At 40.3% G+C, this 22,744-nt stretch overlaps 1 protein-coding gene across 3 annotated transcripts in view; it reads right to left on the reverse strand.

The window, feature by feature from the left end:
- The window catches only part of disp1 (dispatched homolog 1 (Drosophila)), a 166,995-nt gene that overhangs the window by 96,268 nt on the left and 47,983 nt on the right, over window positions 1–22,744 (reverse strand). For 2 of the 3 annotated variants that reach the window (XM_049590637.1, XM_049590639.1), the window contains one exon: window positions 15,367–15,444. The gene's annotated coding sequence lies outside the window, so the exon portion shown is untranslated. Of the gene's footprint in view, window positions 1–15,366; window positions 15,445–21,095; window positions 21,224–22,744 lie in introns of all 3 variants that reach the window. The other variant, XM_049590638.1, reaches the window with a different exon arrangement.

Genomic DNA, 22,744 nt, shown 5'->3' on the forward strand with positions numbered 1-22,744 from the left:
TTGCAGTGTGTTTGTATATTCGTTATTGTTCAATAAACATGCATTTTATCCCAGATGTTGGAAATTTTCTCCTCAATTCCTATGGGTTTCTACAGCGCTACTAGCAGCTGGGAGGTGTATTGCACACTGAAACCCATATGAATTGAGGAGAAAATTTCCGACATCTGGGATAAAATGCATGTTTATTGAACAATAACGAATATACAAACACCCGGAAAGTTTCCTATCATCTGTGGCTATGAGGTGAGTACATTTCATGTTTGATTTGAACGTTTATGGAGACGTAAATCTCTTTAGACCCGTAGGCCCAACTGGAAAAAGGGGGTTCCTTTTCAAGACGTTCATGCAATGAACGTCTTGGTCCAAGGCTAGGATGCATGTACGCATTCATAGGCCTTTAAAAACATTTGCGTTATGAAATGTAGATAACATGATGACCGATGAAAGCCTAGCTTTGCCATTATGAGGTACTTCCCCCCGCCGTGAGCATAGCACCACGTACCAGTAACCCAACCAGCAACAAAAAACTGGTAAGCATCCAGACTTTTGTACACTTTTAGATCTGCACCTGTGTATGGGGATACTCTGTTTACAACATAGTGGTACAGATCGTGTGGATTGAAGTCGGGCAGACTCAATGACTTGGTTAGATCCGTGAATACATGGGGAAGAAGAAGGTACGGGTTGGTATGTAACTCTGCTAATGCTAGTTTCTCCAAATACTGCTCTTTGTGAGTACCTACAAGGTGACCCACCTCAACCGACAACTGCACAACATCTTTTTGACTTGTAGTAGCCATTTATAAGGTCAAAATGGTGTTAAATGTTACCAAAAAAAATGCTTATTTCAATCGAAATTGCTTCGCTCTTCTGAATTTTCCCACTCGTCTGTTACAGTCTGTTTACATCCATCATTACTTCCACCGTCCGTCATGGCGCCGTCATGTGATCATGTGACATATGTGCAAAGGGTGAATAAACCCAATCACTGAAACATCACACTAACACTTCCAGGTAGACAACGGACAATTGATTTCAATTGCAGATATATGTGGAATCAACAAACTTGTTTATTCCTGTTGTCATCTTTAGCTGCGACTACAATGTTTAAAGATATAAAGTTACTTACAGTGGTCCAACCCATCTGACATTTCTGCTGTGCTTATTTTATGTATTGTGTTGCTTTGCTTAAGTCTTTGATAAACCAAATCTAACAGCACAAAAGCTAAACAATGCACTGCTGTATTTTAGCCTCTTAGAAAATTCAAAATCAGTTTGAGTGTACACTATGTTTGGAATATTTTTGACCATTTACCTCACACGCTAACTATTGGAGGCATAGTAGACCAACAACTCCTAAGTTCTAAAAAAAAACTGTTTTTGTCAATGGAGTCTGGTGGCTTTAAAAATAATGGCTTCAGTTCCCTGTAGGAAAGTCTGAGTGCAAGGTAAAGTGGCGAAAATATTCTTACAGTGATATTGTTTTTTTAGGGGACTACAAACTAACCAATTGAGGCAGCATTTGCCCAGCGCTGCTTCATTTAACGTATGTAACACATGGGCCTTCTACCCACAATTTATTGCAAACAAGCATTGTTAAAAACATTGTTGGATATTTCTTTGGCAACGTGCATTTTTCCAAATTTGAGTTCATTTTTAGTAACTTGTACTTATCTTACTTTTACTGTTAACTTGAACTGGTGTTTGCTTTTTGCTCCTTAAACACTTTGAATCTTGTATATTTTCAATATTTTCAATACTTTATACTGTATTGTTTTAAAAACTGGGACCAGTGTGTGACCCTGACTCGGGGAACCCACTGGTTGTTCTGGTTGCTACTGGTCAGTGAATGTTAATTGTTGTTACTGTAAATTGTGTTACTGTCTGGCACAAGAGTTTCCTTCAGTTAAATTAAGCTCTGAATTAAATTGAACTAAATTGCACTGAGTTGAATTGAATTAAACGGAATGAATCCAGTCTATGTATATTCAATAATGTCCTTTATGGCAAAGAGTAAACAAGACTAAGAGTCTACCTAGCAGCTCTGTGTGTCTGTACGTAAGTACAGCAGTGCTTTCAGCTCAATGCCAACATTCAGCGTACTCACAATTCCAATGCTAACATACTGATGATTATTAAGTATAATGTATTCCACGTTCACCATCACTGTGTGGCACATTAGCTTGCTAAAATTGACCAATTAGCACTAAAAACTACTTATGAATGGGTACAAAGGATGATGGGACTGTCATTAGTTTTGCAGATATTTGGTAATACACCAAAGTAAAACACGAATAAAAATACTGACTTCATAATAGCCCTTGGGGGCCTCAGATCTGCATCTCTGCTTTTTGCAGATGATGTGGTTCTGTTAGCTTCATCACACTGTGACCTCCAGCAGGCACTGCGGCAGTTTGCAGCCGAGTGTGAAGCGGTTGGGACGAGAGTCAGCACCTCCAAATCTGAGGCCGTGGTTCTCTCCCAAAATACAGTGGATTGCCCCCTCTGGGTTAGGAGAGATTTACTTCCTAAAGTGAAGGAGTTTAAGTACCTTGAGGTCTTGTTCAGGAGTGAGGGTAAAGTAGACTGTGAGATGGACAGGCGTCTTGGTGCAGAATCAGCAGTGATGTGGGCGCTGTGTCATGGTGAAGATGGAACTGAGCTGGAAGGCAAAGCTTTCGATTTACTGGTCCATCTACATCCCAACCCTCACCTATGGTCATGAACTTTCGGTAGTGACTGAAAGAATGAGATAGCGGACACAAGCAGCTGAAATTAGTTTCCTCTGTAGGGTGGCTGGGCTCAGCCTCAGAGATAGGGTGAAGGGGCCAGTTGAGGTGGTTCAGGCATCTGATCAGAATAACTCCTATGCGCCTCTTGTCAGAGGTGTTCCGAGCATGTCCAACTGATAGGAGGCCCTAGGGCAGACCCAGAACACACTGGAGGGACTATAAATCTCATCTGGCCTCAGGTCGCCCAGGAGGAGGTGGAAAGCATTACTGCGAATAGGGACGCCTGGAGTACTTTGCTCAGCCTGCTGCCCCTGTGACCCGGCCCTAGATAAGCGGATGAGAATGGATGTATGGTGCTAAATAAAAACACTGGGGTGTTGGTGACAGATTCCCTGCGGTCTGCACTAAATTTCATGACAATCCATCCAAAAGTTGTTAAGAAATTTCAATCACACCACAAATTTTGCCCTCATTGTGGCACTAGAAGAAAAGTTAGGGGATCATCAAAGTCATTAGGACTCATCAACAGGAACGATGCACGATTGTACAAAATGTCATGGCAATCTATCCGAAAGCTGTGAAGATGTTTCAGTCTGAACCAAAGTGGTGGACTGACCAATCACAAACACTCCCATCCCTACAGCCACACCTGCAGTGTGGTTAAAATGAGGATGAGTGCAAATACTATGTTTAATTTGAGGTAATCACAAGCATAATGCAATGCTCCGTTCCAACAAACTGTTCTTTAAAATTCTGGAATGCACTGACTTTCAACCAAAAGAGAATTTGCAGTTTTATGTGTAAACAAACTTGTCTTGCTTTCATCAACTCACCCAGTCATGGATTGAGCCTTACTTAAAGTGTCACAACATTGTTCTTTATGATGTGATATAACCACTAACTTAAGGAATGTATTGCTCCACAATCCAGAAGCTCCATCTTAATCTTCCTGCAACCCATCTTTGGGCCCCGGCTGACACCATCCTTGCCTCCAGGGCTTGCATGAGCTCTGGTCAAAGTCTCTTTCTCCTCTGAGCAGGCCATTGTTGTGGGGGATGATAAATATTTACTCTTCCCAGCTTGGCAGGGAAATGAGTGGGAGGGGAGAGGGACACATTGTGACAGAGGGGTCAGAGACGCTGACAAGCCAGCAGGGTTCTTCCTTCCCCACTGGCACCCAGAAACCCCAATACACTATATAGCTCTGCCCTGGGACAGACGCAATGCCAGTGATGGTTAGAGCTGTATAGTGTACAATTATGTGTGTTATGGAGAATCAGAGAGAGAGAGGGGATGGGGAAAGAGACAGGCAGACAGTCAAGGAGATGACCACAGAAAAAGACAAGAAAAGAGAGAGCGCTTTTGAAAAGGAGAGTGGAGAAGGTTCCCCTTTGAGAGCTGTTTACATGACAGACCACCAGCGGAACTCACAAGACAATAGAGCAACAACAACAGCAGACAATGCTGACTCAAAGAAAATAGGCACTGGTGTTATGAATACACATGTCCCTCCAGGCTTCATCTCCCCACTTACCCACTTCTCCACAAAAGAAACCCAATAGTCATTCTTCTGAGGCAGAACAAAACAGGGCTTTCCAGGGGCAGCCAATTTCAAATTGTCTATGTCAAAGCAACAACATTTGTTTAGTTACACATCTTTACCAAATATAAAAAAGAATTGCTGCTGGTAGTGGTCTGTGGGAAATCCAGTGAGAAAGAACATGAGTAAGTCCTTATTAGCCTGAGCTTTAGGGTCAAACTTCTAGACCTCAATCGGACCTCCCAACTCCCCCTCCCCCGTGTGACCTCAGTGTCCGTAACAGAGCAAAGAAACTCCACTAGACTTCTCTGGTAAAAGGTAGTGAACAGAAACAGGAAGATTCAACCACATCAGAAAAAAAATCCATGTTTGGATATCAGTTACTGAGAAAATAATCTTTCATGTCCACACGAACACATACAGCGGGTCAGCCAGGTGTCATGCATGGATGTATAGGTTGGACTTCCTACTACTGTGATCAAGGCCAGACGAGCTTTAAACGAAAACTCAGCAACTACAACAATAAACAGAGCTCACATTTGCATTGATCCAAAGCCCTGCATCCCTGCCGTTCCTTCAATTATCACTTCCTCTCCTGTCTGCAAAAGGCTGGGAAATGAATGAGAGTTGGTGAATTCAAAGCAAAGTCTTGTAAAAGTATATATATATATATATATATATATACAGTACAGGCCAAAAGTTTGGACACACCTTCTCATTCAATGCGTTTTCTTTATTTTCATGACTATTTACATTGTAGATTCTCACTGAAGGCATCAAAACTATGAATGAACACATGTGGAGTTATGTACTTAACAAAAAAAGGTGAAATAACTGAAAACATGTTTTATATTCTAGTTTCTTCAAAATAGCCACCCTTTGCTCTGATTACTGCTTTGCACACTCTTGGCATTCTCTCCATGAGCTTCAAGAGGTAGTCACCTGAAATGGTTTCCACTTCACAGGTGTGCCTTATCAGGGTTAATTAGTGGAATTTCTTGCTTTATCAATGGGGTTGGGACCATCAGTTGTGTTGTGCAGAAGTCAGGTTAATACACAGCCGACAGCCCTATTGGACAACTGTTAAAATTCATATTATGGCAAGAACCAATCAGCTAACTAAAGAAAAACCAGTGGCCATCATTACTTTAAGAAATGAAGGTCAGTCCGAAAATTGCAAAACTTTAAATGTGTCCCCAAGTGGAGTCGCAAAACCATCAAGCGCTACAACGAAACTGGCACACACATGAGGACCGACCCAGGAAAGGAAGACCAAGAGTCACCTCTGCTTCTGAGGATAAGTTCATCCGAGTCACCAGCCTCAGAAATCGCAAGTTAACAGCAGCTCAGATCAGAGACCAGATGAATGCCACACAGAGTTCTAGCAGCAGACCCATCTCTAGAACAACTGTTAAGAGGAGACTGCGCGAATCAGGCCTTCATGGTCAAATAGCTGCTAGGAAACCACTGCTAAGGAGAGGCAACAAGCAGAAGAGATTTGTTTGGGCCAAGAAACACAAGGAATGGACATTAGACCAGTGGAAATCTGTGCTTTGGTCTGATGAGTCCAAATTTGAGATCTTTGGTTCCAACCCGTGTCTTTGTGAGACGAGAAAAGGTGAACGGATGGATTCCACATGCCTGGTTCCCACTGTGAAGCATGGAGGAGGAGGTGTGATGGTGTGGGGGTGTTTTGCTGGTGACACTGTTGGGGATTTATTCAAAATTGAAGGCACACTGAACCAGCATGGCTACCACAGCATCCTGCAGCAACATGCCATCCCATCCGGTTTGCGTTTAGTTGGACGATCATTTATTTTTCAACAGGACAATGACCCCAAACACACCTCCAGGCTGTGTAAGGGCTATTTGACCAAGAAGGAGAGTGATGGAGTGCTGCGGCAGATGACCTGGCCTCCACAGTCACCGGACCTGAACCCAATCGAGATGGTTTGGGGTGAGCTGGACCGCAGAGTGAAGGCAAGGGGCCAACAAGTGCTAAACACCTCTGGGAACTCCTTCAAGACTGTTGGAAAACCATTTCAGGTGACTACCTCTTGAAGCTCATGGAGAGAATGCCAAGAGTGTGCAAAGCAGTAATCAGAGAAAAGGGTGGCTATTTTGAAGAAACTAGAATATAAAACATGTTTTCAGTTATTTCACCTTTTTTTGTTAAGTACATAACTCCACATGTGTTCATTCATAGTTTTGATGCCTTCAGTGAGAATCTACAATGTAAATAGTCATGAAAATAAAGAAAACGCATTGAATGAGAAGGTGTGTCCAAACTTTGGCCTGTACTGTATATATATACATATATATATGTGTGTGTGTCTGTTTTAGAAAAGTTACCTATGTAGCTTTATTCGTTTCAGTAATTTTTAAAGCAGTAAACTTAATATCTTTAATTTGTTACTAGTTAAGTTAAAGGCTTTTTTATTATTGTTTTATACATGTGTACTGCTGGGTACTGAACCTCAGTGCTCTTTAAGTACTGAAAAAAAATGTGTCCATATTGCAGAGTGTCAACTATCAAACGTTGGCTTCAGATATTTGATAGAAGTCTGAGGCTTGTTAACATATTTTAATTTATTAAATTAGATCCAAGAGTAAATTTTTTTAAGGCATATGTTTGTGTCTAATTCGGGCATTGAACAGTTTAGCATACTCTGTCAAAGGAAAGAAAAGGTCTCTGTGAGGTTGCACAGCAGTGTTTGTGAGCTAAATGCTAACATCAGCATTGTGTAATGCTCACAATGACAACACTGCAGTCAGAAGATCAACAACCTCCTCTGGGGACCATGACTGACAACATTTCATCGGAGTCCATGTAATAGCTTTTGAGATATTAGATAAGCAATAAAGAAAGTCTGCATTAATGTTTGTTATATAACCATTGCCGTGCATAATAGCCCTCTCTAACAACTTGGCTGGATACTATGTCTGGTATGACTCCAATATCCAACAACAAAATGAGTATGTGAGCATCACGGATGATTCCATGCACCTCATAAAACTTCCTTTCAATGAGCATATTGTATACATTTCCTCTGCTAACCTCTTCAGAGTCAAACCACATGAATTAGGTTATTATATAACATTCAGACGATGCTCTGATATGCCTAAACAGTAATTTGGTGGGGAAACATTTAGTCATGGTCAACCCTCCAATGCATCTGCTGACCACCATCAATCCAGCCTAGTCTCAAGAAGAAAATGTTGGCATTGTACATTTCTGCAAACCACAGTACATTACATTTGTACATTTCATATGTGCCATATCAACATTTCTTAAGTGACGTAGTATATGAGCTGACTTTGTCATCTAGACATGATGGGGAATGGTGTGACACCTGGCTGAAATGCTAAGTACGGGTGTAAATCACTACTTTCATAATGATGCGATATTATATTGATTCAGCCATAAAACGCTGATTAACAACAAGATCATTTAACAAAAGTATAAAATTCGGCTCAGTTGTTACTGTCAAGGTTTACAGACAAAACAATTGCTTTTGGCTGGTCATCCATCATTAGCATAAGCACTTGACCATTGCATAAATTAGCATAGTGGCTAGCAGAGGTTTCCTCTACTCTACTCTACTAGTTTAACAAATAAGGCCTATATGTATTATTTATATTTTTTTCTTATTTATTCATTATTGGTTTAAGTCACTGTATCTCCTGACAGAATAACACAGTTGAATTTCAGCCTGCATGCATGCATGTTTTTTTTCAGCTGAATACTGTTGAAACAGAGCAGCTAATGTTGCTGCAAGAAATTAATGGAGTGAGGTGCCCGTCCAGGTAGACACGTCGTGTTTTATCTCGTAACAGCGTTGTTTGAATTTGGCATGCGCTTTGTATACTGACCCATATTTTCAGAAATCGGTATTTCCACAACGCTGATTTATTCCTGAGTAAATAATGTTGTCCTCATCGTCATTCTCTCGGCTTATTGCCATCATCTGCCTGCTGCTGTTTGACTGTGACACAGACTTTCAAAAAACAGGCGTAATCTAAAGATGATGATATAGATCAATGTTTTCACTTTGCATTGATGATACTGGATCGTTGATCAGTGAATCACTATGTCAGTCCAGATCAATGGATTGTTACACCCCTAATGCCAAGACCAAGAAAAACAAAAAACGTTGTTTTTCCACTGAGATGTTGCTATGTTTCCTGCCAGAATAGTGCCATGAAAACCAATTGTTTTTTACTAAGACATTGCTGCATTTCCTGTCGGGATAGTGCTTTTTTACCGGATCATCGCTGTGTTTAAGCACAACATGATCTTTTCCTAACCATAACCAAGTGGTTTTTGTGCGTAAACCTGACCACGTGTACCACAGTGTTATTGAAACATAAAGTTTAAACGTATCTGCTACATTGCAAATGTAATGTATCCATGGTCTGCAGAAACGTACCATGCCAACATTTTTTCTGGTGGTTGGGTTGCCCAAACTTTTCTTTTAGAGTGTCATTATTTATGTCACATATGGAACCTTGAATGTTTAAGACTGGACAAGTCCAAACTATTTGGAAATTCAAGTCTGAGATTTTTAAAGGCATCTGTTATTGATAACTAAGCAAGAATATATATTCCAAAGTATTTCAACATTAGCAGTTTTTCATCACATTTACTGTCCCTTGATATTAATATGTAATTTCATTACATCAAGCAAGGTTAATCATAAATCAAACAGTGGACATATTTCCAGTAAAATCCCATTTTGGCTGGAGAGCTGCCTCCAACTGGGCTTATGCACTGATGTCATTTCACTACACCTGTGTCTTGTTACATTGAGGAATGGTGTTTTCTTAACGCCTCCCTATCACATCACATCAAAAAACACAACAGATTATTAAAATCAACAAATCATAAACTTTAATGAAGACAGCATCCCAAGCCATCACAGCTGACGCTTTTAATGAAGCAAAAAACATGTGACTGTCCGCCAACATGAGGTTATTGGACTTGAAACAGCTGCCAGAGGCGTCTTCAGACAGACATACTGTAGTATGGATAAACATCCCCGAACCATTCATTAGACTAATAAAGCCTGGTGGATAACCCGAGGCCTTGGATGATGGAGAAGCAGTCATTTACAGCTCTCCACGATCAAAGTCAAGAAGGCTGTGTTTTGTGTGTGTGTGTGTTGGAGAGGAAGGCACAATGAGCTGGCAGCCCAAATGTACAGTCAGCCTAGTAATCAAGGGTTCCCATGCACTAGACAGTCAACACAGCTGCTAGCAGAGAGAGGGGAGGATCAGTTGCTGCTTACTGGCAGACCTGTTTTCGTCAGCAAGCTCAGAAACATTAGGAACAATCACAAAATCCTTCATAAATGCTTTTGACTTTCCCTCTAGCCGACTTATTTTGCTTTTTTTTTTTTTTTTTTGTGGTGATTGAAGTTACCACGATTTCTGGAAATGTCTTGAGTTTCACACTGCCTATTACAGTGAAGGCAGGCTGCCTCGCCTGAAATAAGGACCACCCCGCTCACATAAGTCATATTCAGGAAAAACAACAAAAACTGCAGTAATGGCCTCACTTTTCACGCATATCTTTGGCATTTTTGTGCTACAATTTTTTGTTACTTATTAGCCAATATACACTGATACCAGTAGTATTGCAAAAAGGTAATACTGGCCATTATATGATCACTAGGGGTGGTGAAAAAAATCAATACAGCATAGTATCATAATATTTAATTTTTCTGGCAATATTGTATCATCACACAGTGCCAAGTATTCATCTTTTTATTATATAAATCATTTATATTACAAATACAAGTAAACCTTCAGTAGCCTAATAGAATAATAGACTTTTTCAGTCCATTAGATACATTTTGCTGAAAAAAATGGCTGAAGTAAGATGAATAGACTGTAAATTATGTCCCCAAAGAAAAACCTTTTATCTAATATCTAATAAGATAAAAGGTTTTCTTTGGGGACATAATTTACAGTTGAAAAAGGGTAATAAATCGCAATATATTGCAATATATTTTATCGCAATACTCAGCATAAGTATCTTAAGTAGCTTAAGTATCATGTAAATATCATATCGGGGTTCCTCTGGTGATTCCCACTATCAGTCAGGCTCTAGTTAAAATCAGCAGGCATTTAGACAAAAAAAAATCTGTGGAGGGCTGTGTTTGGTGGGGAACAGATTGCTTCAAATACCAGAGATACATTATGTACTGGATCTGTAAATCCAAAGTAACAGATCCCTCAGTTTTAAGGCCTATCAGATGCCAAAATACTGCACACTGTCTGAATGCCGCCTTAGTTAAAGATAATCTATAACCAGCAAGACTCAAAGTTTAATGCTAATACCGTAGGTCTGATTCAATAGCATGAAAGACTGGTTGAATAAGGGCCCCTTAAAACTTCTGAAGTTAAAATTAAACCTAATCCAAGACTTGACACCTTATAGCAATGGGCTATAGCCAACGCACAGCACTGATATAAAAAACTACAACAATAGCAACAAGATAAATCCAATCAGTAGAGTCTAAATCTCTGCCAGATGGCTACCCAAGCTTGTTGTGTCCACGATAGGAAATACATGCTGTGTGGCTGCACCAAGTGGAATTGTCCCTCCAGGCTCCTTTACAGTCTAGATAGCAGCAAAGATGACATGTTTTTTTTTTCTTTCGTATTTCGTATTTTGTATCGAGCCTAACTTTGGTAGATCATAATATACTGGGTATAGAATTTATCTGCGGATGCTCAAAATGAAAACAAACTTTTCTATGGATGTCACTTTTTGAATCATGACAAGAGCCAAAATGTAGCCTGCAACATACTAGCTAAGGCTTGTTGTTTAGCCAAGCAGGTGGCCGGCCTTTTTCTCTATGTTTTTATTCTATGTGAGCTTGTTGATGACTTGCAGCCTCTACCGGGTAGTTAAGAGGAGTGAGGAGTCAGCAGTCATGAATTAAGAATATTGACTGTATAAAACAGTCAATAAAAAAGGTTTTTCAAAAATTATGAATCACCACAACCACAAGAGGTTCTTGAGCATACATTCATAAATGTGCACACAAAATATTAGGCAGATTGGTCCAGTAGTATGTGAGATTAGCTGCAGACTACAGACTGTATATAAAGATGGACGACACACGCTGCCGTGGTCCTGCCTTAGGCCTTCTGCTGCTCTTATCATTAGTCATACTTCTACTGTTATTATACACATATAATTATTGTCACATATGTATACTGTCATATATTAATATATACTTTCAACATATTGGACCACAATAGCCGTAATTAATAATCTCTCTCTGTCTCCGTCTCTCTTTCTGTCTCATTGTGTCATGCGGATTACTGTTAATTTATCATGCTGATCTGTTCTGTACGACATCTATTGCACGTCTGTCCGTCCTGGAAGAGGGATCCCTCCTCAGTTGCTCTTCCTGAGGTTTCTACCATTTTTTTCCCTGTTAAAGGGTTTTTTGGAGGAGTTTTTCCTTATCCGCTGTGAGGGTCCTAAGGACAGAGGGATGTTGTATGCTATAAAGTCCAGTGAGGCAAATTGTGATTTGTGATACTGGGCTTTATAAATAAAATTGATTGAGTGATTGAATTGACATCTCCACTTCTTCCCACTGTACAGAACTGAGGCCAAAATATCCAGGATATGGTTGGCGCCATCTTATGCTGGTGACGTCATTTGGTGCGCATACTGTAGGATCCAACCAGCTCACTGAGTCACTGCGACTCATGAGGGGCATTTTACATTCCATTGAGTTAAGTTAATGCCACTAATATTTACTAATATCCATATAATTTGTTGATCACATTTATTTTTAGTTCTTTAACCAACTGCCTCAAATTACTTCCCCTCATGGAGCTGCCACTACGTTATTCACTGTAATTTTGGTCTACTTGATTATGACCACAATTTCCTGTACGAAATGATGACACTAAAAAGAGAAAACAGATGTGGAGAAAAGTTATTTAAAATACACTGAGAGTCGAAACAGCCAAATTCTGCTGAGCACCTCAGCAGCAAAAAATTAAACAATTAACCATTATTATTTGCAGATTTCCTCTTTATGACCTGGCTTATACAGCGTTAGCCCTGGACTAAGGTCAGTGTTTACTTCCTTTAGGGCTCTAAAAAGCTGTTCAAAGGCTGCAAAGTCTATTAAAGGGAGAGTCCGAGCAGCTGCAGGCAGGCAGGCAGGCTGGGCAGCGCTGAAGCCTCCAGTCCAGCAGAATCAATAACAGACGTTGTCCATGTTATAAAGCAGCCACAGCTGCTCCTTTAGTTGTTCTCCAAATTCACCCATGATTATACACACACACACACACACACACACACAATGATCACACACTATAATAAATGAATTCAGGCACGCACACATTACGCAGTCAGGCCTTTATACATATGCATGTATGAACACACGACAAGGTACACGAACAGAAATAAACCCACAAACATATTCCAATACTCTGAATACATCTATTCTTTTCATAGCTGCAAACACACTGATGAGTGTTCCCTACATCTTAACATGACAAGGCAGCCAATGTGAAGGAATGAGGAGGGAGGACAGACTGGCGTCCTACTTGAACCTGCTGAGCCTCTGAGAGGAGAGAGTTGTTGGCTGACTGACATGACCCTGAAAGGCTTTCAGCAGGTCAGCACACAGCCAACCAGAAAAACAGATTGAGTGAGTGTGAGAGAGAAATGTTACTTTGTGTGTGTGTGTGTGTGTGTGTGTGTGTGTGTGTGTGTGTGTGTGTGCGTGTTTGTGCTGTTGATTACCTGTGCATGTAAGGCTGCACTGCTGTCTGAGTTTAGATTCATACTTCAACATGAAGTCATGTGCTGGAAAAGGTAGAGGGACACAGTTCAACCTGAACTGTTGATCCTGTTTTTCTTGGTGGGAATAATTTGTTAACAGTCATACACCATCACACAACGCTATAACCACAAATAATCCAACAAGCATGTTTTGAGAGTAAAACAACCCTTAATTCACACATCTGAGCGGGTGTTAAAACATTCAAAACACGTCGTTATTAAATGTGGTTGAGAGATGTATGTTTTCCTGATAAAAGCTACTTCTTCCTGGAATAAGAATCCATGTTAAAGGTCTGTGAGGGCACTGTGAGCTGTGAGCCGTGGGTAAACACCTTTAGATCGCTCACTGACCCAGCTGTAGCAAGGTGAAGAACAAACATCCTCACCTTTTACCGGAGGCCTGTCTGGACTCGCCAGACAGAGGCACGGGGGAAAGGAAGAAGACCAGGAGCAGCCGCTTTACTACTCGGTTCCTAACTCTCACATGTTTTCTTTATTAGGCTGCTTGTGATCAAGGGACACTGATTAAGGGACACTGACTTCTCTGTTAAGTTGATCCATACAGTACTGAGGCAAGGGGAGGGACAGTTTATGTTGGCTTTGCAATAAATACTTTCTTTAGATGACAATACTAAAATAAGGATCTAATGAGCTTCCTGCTCTCGGGGAAAAAAATCTCATATACCCCTTTTCCACCAACATGTAATGGGTTCCATTCCAGTTCCCTCACCTAATTTTGAACCATTCATAGCATTTCCACTGACAAATAAATTGGTGAGAACCTGAAAAGTTGGTTCCCAGCTGGAACCAAAAAAATAGCAGGTTTTGCTTGACCCAAAGTGTGAACCTCATGACATCAGTGGGTGTGTAGGTTGGAAAGAGAGCATGGAGTCTTGCACGTAATACTCATCCACATCTTGTTATCATTATTAGTTGGTCCATGTTTGGTTTTTGGATAAAAAACAAATATAATCTGTAATAACAAGGCAAGAGCTCACAGGAGATCAATGCAACTTGCCACCTTGCCACTACTGTTTACTCACACTGTGCATTGTGTAACACCCTCTGTTGATGACGCATCCTTAATTACAATGGTCCTGATCAAAACTGGTGGAAACATAGCCTGATTAACAACACCAAGGTTCCAAGAATTCTGAATGGAACTGGTTCAAGAACCAGATCTTATTTGGAGGAAAAGGGGTAACAGTAACTTTAAAAATTTAACAAATTAGAGGCACTGTTTACACCTTTTTTGTGTTATCTAATACTGAGGTCCAAGGATGGGTCACAAAAAGCAGTTCACTATAATGCTTTGTGTCATATTTTGAGTGGTGAGTTACACACTGCTCCAGCACAATCTGTCATTCATCAACAACACTTTCACATGTATAAAAAATTAACCAGCAAGTGCACTGAAAAATTTTGTAGAAGAGGTAGAAGAGCTTAACATTATATCAACAGCCACTGTGACTAGTGGTTTTCTAAAGTTATGAGCCACTCAGAATTTTTCACTACCTCAATTGTATTGTTGGGAAATTATGTTTTATTTGATTAAAGTTGACTATGGTGTGCTACAATCTATTTAAAGTAGATTTACAGTCCTGTTAAATGTAAATTACCAATGTAAACACGTAAATCAAGACTGCATCAAATGTATAATGTTGAAATATTCAGCTCTTATAAGGTTGTGTGTAAGAAACCGACAAAGACACAACTTATGAAACTGGCACTTATGAATTTTAGTTCTGCATCACATGCATCAATCTACGTACCGTACAGCTGTGTGCATATATATGACATCTACCAAACTGGCTAACAAGAGTGACTGTGTTACAGACACACCACTGCCAAATTCTACCTGCATTTGGCAGATGAACAGGTCCTAATGTCAAGCCTTTGAGACCAAGCCCCCAGGAACAGTGCAGGGCTTTGAACCCAATTTCACATAGTGGCCCAAAGTGCCACTATGTGAAACTTTTTGAAATAAAGCTTTTTTAACTTCATGTGCCACTGAGCAACTTTAATAGGAGTAAACGGGGGCCCACCTCTAATGCTGCATCCAGGTCTCTTTATACATCCATGTTTGAGACCTGTACCATTCCCTTAACTGCACTCACAAAAAGAAGAAACACAGCTTAAACTGATCACAACAGGAAGTCGGAATTTCCTAACGACTTTTTGCCTGATGTGGTTTATATGAACAAAGGTATTGTTAAAAGAGGAAAAGATACAGTATGATGTGAAGAGACAAGACACAGTGTCACATGTTTTACCTGTTGGATGAAAAAGAACCATGCTCCACATCTATTCATGCGTTCAGACTGTCAAACTCCTCACAGAGACAGGCAAATCTGTAAGAGACACAAAGATCAAATTCATCCGTCACTGCTCTTTTTCTTTTCAGGATACACTTAAATCACAATTAGGACCAAGACTGGGCTTTCAAAAAATGAATTCCACTGGAGTAAAAGATCAGCAGCACTCTAGCAAGAATAAAGAAAGCATGACTTCTACAATGGGCGCATTTGTACTTTAAATGGGAAAAAAAATATTGCTAATATTCCATGAAAATCCTTTGGAAACAGTTTGAAGCTCCAGCTACAGAGACTAGCCTCCGCAAAACAAGTGATGGAAGAGAAATTATTTTAATTGGCAGAGAAGGGAGGAGAAAGACTGAGAATCACAAGGAGCTCCTAGGGACCACAGAGCCCAATGTCTGCACATTAGGCTTGGGTGACTGGACGAATATATCGCCAATCGCCCATCGGCTGAGTCCATCACAGTTGGTTTCATTTTTGGATTTTTGTCATTTTAATTTGCTAAATGAATGGTCTGTCTCCACAGAATTAAACTCGGTACATATAGTCCATAATAACTATGTAGAGCACAATTCAAAGTGTGTGCGTATTGGAACTGGCAGCTTCACACTGATTTCCAACGAGTCTTTCACAAAACACGTCAGTGATGGCTGAGCTGAAAATTACGGCCGGGCTCCACCGGCAACGGGAGCAGCATGACATGTCTGCAGCGCGAGTCCCATAGCAACTTGCCCCCCTGTTAATCAATTACAGCGGCTGCACCGGCAACGGGAGCGGCGCGACAACTCTCTATTTTAGGATGCTCTTCTATTTTTGTTGCGCTACGCTCCCCTACGCGACCCTCCAGCAGATAAAAACTACATGAAATAGTGCGCTAAACGAGCACAATGTGTTTTTAAATGAATAAACCATTATCAGAGGTGATATGTGATGATTTTCATTTTCATTCATTTACCCATGTTTATCCGTGACATTGTGTAAATGTCCGTGGCGGACATTTGAAAGCGAGTAGATGACAAACAGTACAGTAAACTTGTAGATAACTCAAATATATGTAATAACTTAGGTAGAAAATGCTTTAACTATCATGGCTCAGCAAACAGTAAACAAGACACTTGACGTGATGCTTACGTTTGCAGCCGGTGGAACCTGGCTGAAACGTGAATTCATGTGCGCATATGGTTAACAATGTTACCAGCCGTGCTAAACACCCTCTCTGATGGCGTGCTTGTTGCCGGTATGCACAGATATTTCCGTGCCATGTTGGACATGAGTGGGCCCGCAAAGCACGCTGCATTTTTTTGCTGCATTCATGTGGTGTCGGGAGATCCGAGTTGCCGAGTTGTTTTTCTGACATGAGGTGGCGTTAATGTGAATTATCCCATTCTGAAAGTCATTTTCGATTCTTTCCGACATCACATGAATGCAACATCCCCCCTCTTTTTTTTTCTCCACCACACACACAACTGCCGAATATATTGGCAACCGCTGATGAGCTGACGGTGGCCGGTTGGAAATTTTTAACATATCGCCCAACCCTACTGCACATACAAAAAACCCAGACACAAACACACACGTACTAAACCTGCAAGCTTTATAAAGAAACCACATCAGAGGATGTACTTCCTGCGGCAGCTGAAGAAGTTCAACCTGTCAAAGACAATGATAGTGCACTTCTACACTGCCATCATTGAGTCCATCCTCACCTCCTCCATCACCATCTGGTACGCTGCTGCCACTGCCAAGGACAAAAGCAGACTGCAGCATATCATTTGCTCTGCCGAGAAGGTGATTGGCTGCAATCTGCCCTCCCTCCAGGACCTGTATGCCTCCAGGACTCTGAGGCATGCAGGAAAGATTTTGGCTGTTTCGTCCCACCCTGGACACAAACTTTTTGAGACTCTCCCCTCTGGCAGGAGGCTGCGGTCCATCAGGACCAAAACCTCACGCCACAAAAACAGTTTCTTTCCATCTGCAGCTGGCCTCATCAACAAGACCAGAGACCCCCACCTACTCTGCCCCCAACCCCCCTGCAACTAACACTCAGTCGGACATCTCTTCACCATCTTGGTCATTCACCTGTCATGCACTGCATTCTGTTGATTTTGTACATCCGTACTTTGCACAGCTGTTATTTGCACACAACCCTATTCATGTTTACAGTGTACATATTTTTTATATTACTATTATTATTGTTATTTGATTTCAGATTTTATATTTAATTGTTTATAGTATTCCCCTTTTATACTTATGCTTGTAATTACTCTAAATTTTTTTATATATTTTATATTCTTTGTCATGCACCAATACACCAAGCCAAATTCCTTCTATGTGAAAACCTACTTGGCAATAAAACTGATTCTGATTCTGAAGTCTTTTTCATCTGTCCCCTTTGGTTAAACACACTGACCCTCCAGTCTGAGAGGTCACACCACCGCCAAATTCCCTCAGTCCATTAATAAGGTCTAAGGAGGTCACTTCATGGTGAAGATTATACACAGTGACAGAACACTCGCAGTATTTTGCACTTGCAGGAGAGGCTGTAGGTGATGGTTTGACAGGTGAGGAAAAGAGGAGACGTTTCATAAGAGGTGAAAGAACTAGGAGAGTATATGCCCCTGCCATGACGCCAGTCCAGGAAGGTACAGGTAGCCTAATAACAAGGTTATGATATGTCCTTGAGTATGTCACACAGCTCTATTAAACGGAAGGCCATTCAAACCCAACATATGGTCCACATCACCAATTATCAAGGTGTGCGTTGATAGGGAGAAGAGAGTGGCAGACGCAGATGGAGTTTAAATATGGACAGATGAGGAGAGGAGGGACTTTTAGCCAACTTAGAGTTACGACCTCAGGTCAGAGGGACCAATTTCACCCAGCATAATGGCTCAGAGTTCCTCCACTGCCAGCTTGTGTCAAACAGTGGGAAGTGTAGACAACTAAATTATTTTAAGTAGAAGAATAAAATCATTTACAAATGCTACTAAGAGCCACAGGAGGAAGAACTGTGTGTGTGTGTGTGTGTGTGTGTGTGTGTGTTTACAGGAAAAACAGTTTCTTATAGCAAAGAAAACACTCCCTCAGTGTTTGAGTAATACTCATTACTGTCATCCAAATTTCATCCTTTCTGGACCAGCCCCCTCTGTGATAGTTGTCTCGTGCACTGGCCTCTGCTGGTCTGCAACAGATTGCCAGGTTTGCATGCACTGCACTAGAAATCACCCAATTATGTTAAAAAAAACCCCAAACAAACAGAACTTCTCAGTTTCTAGAATAAAGCAAATAATTTGAAGAAATTCCCTCAAGCTGTTCCTGATATATTGCTTTCATGAGATTGAGGTAAGTCACGCTGACCTTGACCTTTGACCCTTGACCACCAAAATCTAACTATGTCATCACTGAGTCAAAGCGAACGTTTGTGCCAAATTTGAAGAAAATCCTTCATGCCATTCTTGAGATATCGTGTTTACAAGAATGAGACAGACAAAGTCACAGTAACCTTGAACTTTGGCCTATGGCCACCAAAATCTAATCAGTTCATCCTTAAGTCCAAGTGAAAGTTTGTGCCAAATTTGAAGAAATTTCTTCATGGTATATTAAGATATCACATTCACAAGAATGGGACGTATTGCATGTGTACGGATGGATGGACAACCTGAAAACATAATGAATGTGGCCATGGCTATTGCTGGTGTGGAGGCATAAAAATCTTTCTTATACACTTCAGAATAATATATTAGAGCTAATATCTTCCCTTTGTCATTATACTTGCAACTTCTTAAGTGTTGCTCACTACTAACACATGACAGTTGCGTATTGGAGTGGAAAGGCCCAGGCCTCCATACTGATTTAGTCCGAGGAAGACTCAGATTGACCCTAATTAATTCACATACAACTACCTCACAGACAATTCCCATCTACCCCAGGTCACTGGTAGGCCCAGGCCAAGCATGTGTGCACCAATTAATCCAATGGCTCGAGTCACAGTCTACTCTTATATCCAAAAGAGTCAATCAAACTCTGGGGATTCAATTCCAGAGTTCTGCCTCCCAATACAGAGCTCCCTTCAAAACCCAGAGACACTAAGCTTTGAAAATAGCACTGTTCCAGGGAAGGGGGCTGATAAAAAAGGTTCAAGTCATTGGTTTCACAATAACAGGGTCAGGCTAAAAGGAACTTTTCCCCAAATTCCTACCTTTCTGCAATTCTAAAAAAGTTCCTTTGAGCCTGTGAAGACACAAACAATCTGTTGATTCAGTCGCAGAATCCTTTCCCCTAAGCCGCTATTTGCTTTAGCAGCGATGACACAAGGGGAGGAATTTGAGCAATGCCTCTGTATCGTAGACTCATTTCCTCCAAGTGAGAGCCATCTCCAGACAGACAAGACAGCAGTGAAGTCTAGTTTATTCCTGTGCCTCTGGCTCCAGGTCAGCCAGCATCCTGCAAACATGTTGTGCTTCTATGTTACTGTCATTCATAGACAGGCTATTTCCTAACTATTTATTCATAACAAGTAGCAACAATGTAATGGCATGAAGCAGTCATACATGGACACACTTTCAGTCAGTCATGAAATTATATTTTCCAATAACCTCAGCAGACTCAACATGGATGAAAGCTTGTCACTCATCACTTGTTTGTTTAGTCTGAATAATGAGCAGCAGTAATAAATACATTCATCCAAAGACACTCACTGTCTCTAATCCCTGCTCTTTTATTATTTTCAAAGATTATTTTCTGTTGTACTTTCGAGAAATGACTGTCCATAGGATTCCAAAGGGCTTACAGTCTCATTATGCACCAGTGGAAGTCTCTCCTAATTGTAAGGGATCAAAGTAGCCTCATAACTGAGCCGCTTTCAAGTAGAAAATGAAAAGCGTGAAAAGCCAGAGCACTCTCTCTCTCTGCGATGGGATCAACCCAAACTCAAGCAGCCTTGAGAAAAGTTTGCTTGTTCAATGGGGGATCAATGACAAGAGTTATTGTGGCACTTTGCCATTTACACTCGTTCTCTCTCTGGCCCTCTGATATTTTCCACTGGTGGGTCAATGATATGTCATGAATTTACATGCTGTGTATAGTTTAAAGAGCACTGAAGGATGCTCTTTTTCTCATGTACTCTGAAGTCAGTGAAAAGAAAATAGGAATGGGCTGTGCAAGCAGATTAGCAATCTTTGTTCCTCATGGATGCCAGCCAAGAAACATCTACCCACTCCACTCACCACTTGTCTTTTTTCAGCTGTTCGATTTAATGCCAGATATGTAAATTGTTTCTGAAAATCACACAGGAGCTCATATGGGAGCAGTCGTTTTTTTAAGAGCCAACGAAAAAAAAGGAGCCCATATCAGATGACATAGGGATATCAACATGGGAGATCGCCAGTGATGAAAGCAGCCGCATATCGAGAGCGGTAAAAGGCAACAGTAAGGCTAAAACAGGCTATGGTAATGTGGACTTAACAAATTAAATGATCACAGGATGAGGTAGTTGGGGTTAAAAGGGATGAATGAACTTTAAAATTAAGTCAGCCCTCAGCTTTAATCCTATTACAGACTGTAAAAGCCACCTGACTGAACCTACCTTTGCAGGTTTTGGAATACTCTGACCAAAGTGTTAGGGCTGAAAAACACAGATGAATACCCACATGCACAGGCAAGTGCACATCCACCCACATACACACCTGTCAGCTCATTCTTTTGTGGGTAGATCACTCACGCCAGGAGTAAAACAAGACAAGCAAGCTGGTAGAAGCAGTGTTTCCAAGATCACAAAAGGGCTGGGTCTTTGGAAATTGGGCAGCAGATTAGCCTGAAAGATCGGACAACAAGGGAATGTGTCATCTGATGTTATCAATACATTAAATTATTAACATGAGAACTATTTGTAAAGTTGCCTTTAAAGCTCCTCACCTAAATCAATTTTCAGACAGCAGCATTTCTCAGAGATTACAGATTCTGTAAAGTTTTAGTGCCCTGACACCTGAGGAGAATCAGTCAAGGAGATTTGTCTTATGTTTATATTTCTGGCTTTCCAGTGAAATGACAAATGGGCGTCAGGCGCAGGCAAGCAGGAGCACAGGCGGCAGCCTTGCAGCTGTTCCTGTGTGCCTTAGTACCATCACTGTTTGTGTTCCCAGGAGAGGCGGACAAAGCGCTTCCAGGTCGCCCACTAACCTGCCTTCTCATTACCAAAGGTCATCCTGCTGGAACACAATGCTGACCTCTTCTGCCAAAGGTTACTCCGTAAAGAGGAGGATGGGGAAGTGGGGAGAGGGATTAGGAGGGAGAAGAGTGGGGAAGGTGAGTGAGAGTTAAGACTAAGAACAACCCTCTTGTCTCCCTCCTCACTTTCATTTAACTCCATAATCCATTTTGGGACTAGGGCTGGGCAAGATGGCTTAAAAATAATATTGCTATTACTGTTAATATTGATTTTTTAGGCTTTATTCCGATTCATAATATATATCACGATATTATGAAAGCTCCTCTAAACTTCTGTAGACTCCTAAAAAACAAAATTATGTATAACTTTATTATATATAATGAAGTTAAATAACATATGCTTATTAAAAAAATGTTTAACACTGTAACAATAAAGTCACATAACATACTAATATACTAATAATATACTAAGTAAAGTTTCATAAAGTGTTGTAATTAAGTTAAATAAAGTAGTGTTATAATGAAGTTAAATACAGTAGTGTTATAATAATGTTAAATAAAATACTGTTATAATAAGTTAAATAACGTACTGTTACAATAAAGTTGAAATACTGTTACAATAAGTTAAATAAAGTACTGTTAAAATAAAGTTAAAATACTGTTATATTAAAATTAAATAAAGTACTTTTACAATAGAAATACTGTTATAATAAAGCTAAATAAAGTACTGTTACAATAAAGTTAAACAAAATGCTTTTAATAATATCAACTAAAGTACCGTTATAATAAAGTTAAATAAAATACTGTTATAATAACGTTAAATAAAATACAGTTATTATAAAGTTAAAATACTGTTATAATAAAATTAAATTAAGAACAGTTACAATAAAGTAAAAAAAAAATACTGTTAAATAAAGTAAAATAAAGTACTGTTACAATAAAGTAAAATAAAATACTGTTACAATACAGTAAATAAAGTACTGTTATAATAAAGTCGAATCAAGTACTGTTACAATTAAGTCAAATACAGTACTGTTTTAATGCAACAAATCAAAGGTGCTTTTATTTTGAAGAGCCCAGCTCATCGTGGGCACGTACTTGGGTGTTTATGTTTTTGCTGTAAACTTTCAGGCTTTCAGTCAATAGTTAGCAGTTAGCAGAAAGGTAA

This window comes from Epinephelus fuscoguttatus, linkage group LG11, assembly GCF_011397635.1.
Source record: "Epinephelus fuscoguttatus linkage group LG11, E.fuscoguttatus.final_Chr_v1".
In the NCBI taxonomy this organism is placed as follows: domain Eukaryota; kingdom Metazoa; phylum Chordata; class Actinopteri; order Perciformes; family Serranidae; genus Epinephelus; species Epinephelus fuscoguttatus.